This window comes from Sapajus apella, unplaced genomic scaffold (assembly GCF_009761245.1).
Source record: "Sapajus apella isolate SASKATOON/1434 unplaced genomic scaffold, GSC_monkey_1.0 scaffold2, whole genome shotgun sequence".
NCBI lineage: Eukaryota > Metazoa > Chordata > Mammalia > Primates > Cebidae > Sapajus > Sapajus apella.
This window is the reverse complement of record NW_022436942.1, coordinates 37,263,968-37,272,411: the sequence shown is the minus strand read 5'-3', so window position 1 is coordinate 37,272,411 and position 8,444 is coordinate 37,263,968.

Here is an 8,444-nt window from a genome sequence, read left to right as displayed (position 1 = left end):
TAGCATTTAATACTATGCATCACATTTTCCTTACAATAATTTCCTATCTTGGCATCTACCTGGTATTCTTTATACCTTTTTATATTCTCTTACTAAGTATACTGTGCCTTTGTTAAATATGTTTTGCCTGTTCTGAACTCTAAATCTTGGAGTCCCCAGGGCTTTGTCTTGTACACCATCACTTTTCTATCTCACTTATTCTCTATATGAGCTCATCCAGTGGCATTGGCATGGCTTCACACACCATCTACCCTGTGAAAACTCCCACAGTTTGATCTAAAACTTAAATGTTGTGTGATATGGAAGCTGCTGTCTATCTCACACAAAAATGTTATGCTTTCTTTTATGCACAAGATGTCTCACTACCTAGCTACTTCCCACACACAAATGCACCAAGGACTGCTTTATGACTCACAAAAGAGGCAGGGCCTTGAACTCACAGATAAGCAAACTTAAAAGAAGCTATTTGAAAGAAAGCATTAGTTTGAAAAGTAGTCAAATATACAACTGAAAATATGGGGAAAACATAATATCTTTTCAGATCAAAAAAGAATATAAGATTGAACATTATTTAAATGATCAAGATGACCAAGTGAGTAAAACAGAGGATCTTTCTGTTATTTGTGATTGTTTTAATGTGTAAAACTGGTTATGTGAAACTCTGTTGAATAAAGAGTGCCTCATTTCATAATCTCCAGATGAGACCACTCTCCAGAACTTCGGGATCATACATGTAACCTCGACATCTCTACTTCAACATCAAATAAGCATGTCAAAGTTAGTATGTCAAACTTAAACTCCTAATAGTGTTTTTAGTAGAGACAGGGTTTCACCATGTTGGCCAGGCTGGTCTCGAACTCCTGCTCTCAGGTGATCCATATGCCTTGGTCTCCCAATATGCTGGGATTACAGGTGGAAGAGTCTGGATTCTACAGACAGGCCAGCTGAAGCTGGAGATTCAGTTAAGAGTTGATGTTTTAGTCTAGAATCTGAAAGCTGGAAATTCTAACAGAATTTTTTTATATTCCAGTCTATAGTCAGAATTCCTCAGTCTTTGCTCTTAAGACATTCAACTGATTGGATGAAGATCACCCAAATTATGAAGGGTAATTTCCTTTGAGTCAACTAATTGTAAATGTTAATCACATTTTTAAAAATACCTGTATAGAAACATCTAGACTAGTATTGACCAAATAACTGGTCACCATAGTCTAGCCAAGTTGACATTTAGGATTCATCCTTGACTTTCCTTTACCCAAAATCTAACCACTTCCCTACTCCATCCACTCCATTTATCACTCTGATCTAATTTATTACCATTCTTCTAAATTATTGCAATCACCACCTACCAGGTTTCCCGCCTTTTACTTTTGCATCTCTAGGCATGCTCCCAATCTTAGAACCTTTGCCCTCGCTCTTCTGTCTGCCAGGAAGACTTTAGCCTTGGGTATCCGCATGACTGACCCAGTCATTTCTCTGGTCTTAAAAGTCCCCACTCCAGTTAAACATTTCCTGCCCCCATCTGTTATCTGTCACAACACACACTTCACTTCCCATTCCCTGCTTTTTTTTCTAACTCGATGTAACTTACCTACTTACTTAAGTATTGTCTTTCTCCCACTAGAATATGAGCTCCATAGGTAAAACTTGTGTGTGCATGTGTGTGTGTGTGTGTGTGTGTGTGTGTGTGTGTGTGTCTGTGTGTGTGTATTGGAGAAGAGAGGGTGTTTGTCATTCTATCCTAGGACCCAGAATACTGCTTGGCCTATAGTAGGAACTCAAAAGTATCAGTTTAATGATGGAAGTGACTTATGGAATTTAATCACAATTAAAAGAAGTTTTCGAATTTGGAATGTCAGCAATGTAAGTTCGTTAGGGATTATTCAAGGCAGAGAATATAACAAAAACAAAGCCTTGGCCTAAAACAGATAACATGTTAAGGGGACAAATAAGAGTTCAGCATGGCTGAAAATGTAAAGTTCAATGCAGAGGCAATTAGTGTAGAATGAATTTGGATTAGTCTGCAGGAGTTGATTAGAAAATGCCTCATGGGAACCTTATACTAAATAATGGGAAGATACTGAAAGATTTTAAGAAAAAGAGTGACAAGGTCATATTTTCACTCTAAAATCTAATCAGAGACTGCAATTTAAATAATGTATTGGAGAGGGGCTAGGAAGAGAAATAGTTGTTTCTAAAATGATCTTGGCTACAATAAGATAACTCTCAGGGTTACTGTGTCTTAAGGAGAGAGAGAAAAGGGATAACAATGTTATTAAAGATGAGAATCTATCTCCTACCGTAAATGAAAACAAAAGTTAGTAGGAAAAAGGTCATCTCATGACAGGTTTCTAAGTCTGTGCTGCACTGAAATAAAAAGTCATTTTGAAGCAATAAACAAATATAATTGTAACAATGATTCAGGTACACGTGGGAGCTGAGGAACTAATTATTTTCACCCTCTAAAGTACCTACTGCTGTTTATCAAGTTTGCAAGATAAATGTTTTAATTCACTACATTTACATAAATCCCCTTGCAGCACCTTTTTTTTAATCATCAGTGCTCATAGAAAATGAATTGATTTTCTAACGTTCTCCAATTTTTTTTAATTAGCATACTTACGTTTGCACTTTTTAAAATTCATTTTTTCATCATATAAAATATCTTATCAATCACCAAAAATATGGATTTCCAGAATCAATCAAAATGTGAGAATTTAATTTCCTTCCTTATAATAGAGTCCACCTTGTCTTCCCTTCTAAGTGACACTAACTGCTTTCATTAATTCAAAGCTAGTAAACTTGCCCTTAGGTTTAGATGCCGAGCCTTAGAAAGAATTGGGAACCTATGAGTTGATACAAAAGCCCAGACCATCATGAAAAAGACTGCTAAATAAATCCGTATTTTTCAACAAAATAAAACTGTCCAAGCATGAGTTTTTCTTAACATGAATTGTTCATCCTCTTCATCAGAACAGAGCTTGGTAAGGTGATCTGTAGTACTACATTACAATCAAAAAGCAAGTCTACCCTTTATAATGCTCACTAAATAGAATAGGAAATATCAATACATATTTCTGTGCTTATTATGTTCTTTAAGTGCCTCCTAAAAGAGTAGGAAGTCGTATTTAAAGGATGGGAGGAAGAAGCAGAAGGACGTAATTATACCTTTAAGCACATTAAAGAATAGATTAGAATAGATCTAAGGCTGATCTATTATACAAATAGCTCTTAGACGACCCCAGATACAGGAGTAGAGGAGAGAATCATTGCCTTTTCCTCATTTTTTCTTTCTTAGGTACAGAGTAGATCAGTTTTAATTCCTCGGATTAATGTTTTTATCTACATCTAAGCCTTTGGGTGCAAAACTGACACCAACCAACTGAAGTTAGGCCAAAAAGACTTTCTCTCAGCTTAACTATAATTTAGACAGGTTAATTCCTGACTATAGGCCCTTGACCTCCCTTTCTTATTTACTTTAGGAAACTTGAAACTGTTAATTTTTACTCTATTCCTTTGAAATGCAAATGTTCTACAACCCAGTCATGACTTTCTCTAAGACATGGGAAATAGAAACATCAAGAAAAGTAGAGCCTCAATCCCCTAGTCTTTATGAGAGAGCCTAACCTGGGAGAAATGCCAATTAGCAAACACAGATAGCCTAATGCTATTGTCCAATACCCCATCCTGGGTCTTCAAGTATTTTCCCAATAGCTCACCCCCGTGTTTAACAACTCTCCTGCCTTTTGTTTCAGTGGAATTGAATTCATTCCCTCTCTTTATTCCAACAGTCTTGACTCATGTTGTAACAGTAGAAGACTTAATGAAGTCTTCTCTTCCTGTTTAACTGCATCCAGTACAATTTTTCTTTGAACAAGTCACAGGGTGATATTCTCCATTGATGGAGACAGTCACAGCCCTATTTGGGCCATAGTTTTAATAATTAGGCCCCAAGGGTAACAAGAACACAAAACTAGAGGGTATTTGTGTTTGCATGCTTGCGTGTGTGAGTGTATACATACACACACACACACACACACACACAAACATATTGGCTGGCAAATTAGACACATCTTTTCTTTGGTTTTACCTTCTTATCTGCAGAAGTTTCTGGAGAGAACTATCCCATCTCCTCCTCTTCAGGGGAAGATTGAATTAGCTACTTAGTAACATTGGGAACCATAAACTAACTGGCTGTGTGGCCAGCTCAGTGGGGCAGTCTGAGACAGAGGAAGCACTGTAAAATGGTTACATTAATGAATTGTAAAACAAATAACCACATTTCAAATTCAGGCAAGAAGCACAGAGATTATTTGTGAGGTTCTATTTAGTGCTTACAACATTACATTTAGAAATTCAGCTTAAAATATTTAAGGGGGTTTCGTTAACTAATTTAATCAAGGGATTAATTGTTGGAGAGAGTTTAAGCCGTTAAACTTGAGCTGATGAAATATTAATTAAATGTTAATGGTGGAGGGTGTCTAGGTTCATGGCGTCCTGAACAAAGAACTGGACAAAGTGCACAAACCAAGCAAGGAAGGAATGAAGGGATTTATTGAAAATGAAAGTACACTTCACAGTGTGGGACTGGGCCTGAGGATGGGGGGCTCAAAGGCCCGGTTACAGAATTTTGAGGAGTTTAAATACCCCCTAACGGATTCCATTGGTTAGCTGGGGTGCGCCCTATTTAAATGAAGAGAATGAAGTAAAGTTAAAAAGTCATTTACAGCCTACCTCCTATGGAGAGGATATTTTCTGTCCTGGCTGAAGTGTGAATCCACCTTAGGTTCCCTGTCTCCAGATCCTATTTTCCTGCCTCATAAAGAGTAAGTAAAAGAGTAGAAATGACTGTTCTTTTTCAAATAAAATTCATTTTAACTTTTGAATGACATGATAAAATTTATTAAAAATAGCTTGAGAACCTAAGGCAAATGTGGTTATTGAATTTGTAACCCTAATAAATTGAATATCAATTTAACTGTAAAATATAAAAGCATGTTCATTGCTAAAAGGCATTAAAATACATTAACTATTAAAATAATAATATATCCAGCCTTTCAGGAATTATTTTAAATAGCTTGAGAACAGATGTGAATGTCACTAAAGGATCCATGAAAGGATTTTGAAGATTGGCTATGGGGAAATTATCTATACAAACTTCTTTGGTTACCTCTTTAAAAAGAAATCAGCAAGAAAAAGGTATTTCCTTTTAAAATAAACCAGTAACCAGGTTGCGGATGGGATGGGGCTCATATCCCCCCCCATCCCCCTCGCCCCAAAGAGTTTTGCAGAGAGTGATTTATTAAGCAGAGAGAGAAAGAGAGAAAAGCAGAGAGAGCTCCCACGCTGTTGTGGGAGGGGATCCCTGAGAGGGAAATCCGCGCAGGTAAGGGGACAGTGGAGTTTTAACTTTGAAGTTATTCTCGCCCCATTCATGTTTTTTTCCAATGAGAGGAGTTCTTTCAAACTTCCTCTGGAGTGATTGATTTTTTACTTTATTCCAGATTGGTTGCTTGGGCCTACAACAGAGTCCCTCCTTGCAGGGCTTTTGGTGGGCTTTCTGAACAAAGGAAGCTCACCTGGAATTTTACCTAGCCCCTCTGGGGAAAGTTAGAAAGTTAGACAAAGAACTCTACGTTCCTGGATGGGGAGGTGAATGGAGGCATGGTGCTGGGGAGTTCTTGTCTTTGAAACCACGCCCCTTATGGATCTGGGAAGAGAAGTTAACATAGTGCCTCTCTTCCATATTTTAAATATCAAGGAAAATATAATCTGATTATTTTATTTTATTTTTTATTTTTTATGTTTGTTTGTTTGGAGACAGTTTCACTCTTGTTGCCTAGGCTGGAGTGCGATGGCACAACCTCAGCTCACTGCAAATTCTGCCTCCCAGGTTCAAGCGATTCTCCTGCCCCAACCTTCCAAGTAGCTGGGATTACAGGCATGTGCCACCACACCCAGCTAATTTTTTGTGTTTACTAGAGACAGGGCTTCACCATGTTGGTCAGGCTGGTCTCCTGAGATCAGGAGTTCGAGATCAGTCTCATAACTTTAAAGTGACGTTTATTTTAGTTAACATATGAGATTTCAATAGGTCATTCATTACTCAATAACCCAATTCTATACAAATGAGTAGAATTTTATTTTTTAACATTTTAAGGAATAGGAAAGACCTTTGCACAGAAACAAGTATGATGCAATTGCGGCCATTTAGAGCAGTGTCACCTAACTGTACTATTTTAAATCATAATCAAGGTAGAAGTCACTGTGTGGAGTGATTAATCTAGAAACACTCCGAGTATTTCTATTGCAATCATGAGTGTTAAGACACACATACAAAGCAATATTGTGGTAAAAGAACTGAAATTAGATAGTATATAAAGTATAGTAAAATTTCATTTCTTATTGGGGGTCCCCTGAGAATAAGGTATATTTGCTCTAACTCTTACAAGATAGGTAAGCACTTGATCAGGGATGTGATGCAAATTTGTTATACCTAACTAAATGTCCACTGTCAGGTTATGTGACTTCCTCAGTCATAAAATTGTTCCTTTGAGAAATATGTTATGTTTCAATGAGATCTAATTTATTCTCTGAACTTCAGAAAATAATCTATTGAGAAAATAGGCACTTCCTTTATTCAGACATATGAAGGCAAGCCCTGCTTCTTCTTTGAATGCATATGTCACAAAGATAACATTACCATTTAAATGAATACCATCATAGGAAGTCAGTAGCACTCGGTAAAAAAGCTAATTGCAACACTTTCAAGATGAAAAACGTGCAGAGATTCTCAGAAAGCTAGGTAAAAATTATTTACAGGTTAGTGTAATTAAAGAGAGAAATAAGTGAAATAAGGATAAAGAATGCGGACTCTGCAGAGATAACAGGACAGAGTGGAAGGAGATGGACTTGAGGGAGAGAAGAAGGAAAAAAAGGAAGCAAGATTGGCAGTTGCTAAAGGCTGTTTGGTTGTTCTCATCAATAACAGGGAGAGGCATTTCTCAAGGCCGCTCCATGACACAGGGAAAAAGGAAGTTGGAGAAAACAGCAGGTCCCCAAGGCCAAACTGTTTTTATTCAGAAAGGGTTGACCTAGCTCTGCCTGCTGCTGGAAACAATTAACATGTGCATAGCTGAGGGAGAAATTCAGACCTTTTTACTTTTCACCCAGTTCAAATAAAAACCAGGACACAATCGACATAACAAAAGATGTGCTGATTACTTAATATAATTCTACTGCATTCATCAAAAGCCTTTCTCTGTGTTTAAAAGCCTGTTCTTCACAACAGTTAGGTGTCTCACAGAGATAATGAAATGCGTCATCAAAGAAGCACTTATAGCCACATGCATTAGCCAAAGTGTAGCTGAGGCCACCTACTGGGTATTCTGTGAAGTGCAAGAAGTTACCCCATTTTAAAATCCCTCTTTCAGTGACTTGCCAATGTGAAAGAAATTTCCTCCAACAGGATCTTTCACATGTAGGCATCCTTTTCTTTAAAGACCAAGGTTAAAATACAAGTCTGTTAACTGAAAAGAAAACTCGACTTCCTTTGTAGGCCTGATCCTTATCTGTAATGGTTAATTTCACTGCAGATGGCAAATTTGGGGTATTCTCCCCAGGTTTCTTCTTTGTAATGTTCCCTAATTCATATAAGGTGGCATGAGAGAATTATGTGTAGAATTATTATGTATTAAAGCATGTGTAGCCTTAAAAATGTATTCGAATTTATAACCCCTATGCATCTATAAGATCAAAGGCAATTACAAATACCAATAAAATTATAACATTGAGAATAGTCAAATGAGTAGTATAAATTTAATATAAAGACAATACCATTTTGCTTAAAGTGAATCATTGAATGCTTAATGAGTCATGTGATGAGTGAATTTTTCCACTACTGAATTTTCACTCAGACAGTATGCTTGACGTCATGGATCAAAGGCATCACACAGATTTTAAGCACCTATTATTTATGGCATAATTTTGACTCTTCTTTTAACAATAGTTTTCAACATATCAGAGTAGCACAGTCTGACTGTAACTCCATTATAAACACACAAATTCAAGGTCTAAAATCAAGCACAGAAATCAACTAGCAAAATTTGGTTTTAAGATGGTTGTCCAAATGATCCAGAATATGTTTATTTTTTAAAAAATCTTAAATATTTAAATTCAAATAAAATTTACGACATTGAAAAATAGATTCATGTTTACCGAAGCATTTGCAGGCTCCAATTTAAACTACATTTTCTACAGAGCAATGTTGTCTAATAGAACTATCTGAAATCAGCGAGGTACAGTGGTTTATGCTTGTAATTTCAGGTACTAGGAAAGTTGAGGAGGGAGAATACTTGAAGCCAGGAAGTCTAGACAAGCCTGAGCAACATAGTAAAATCCTGTCTCTAAAAAAAAAATATATATATATATTTTTTTTTTTGAGG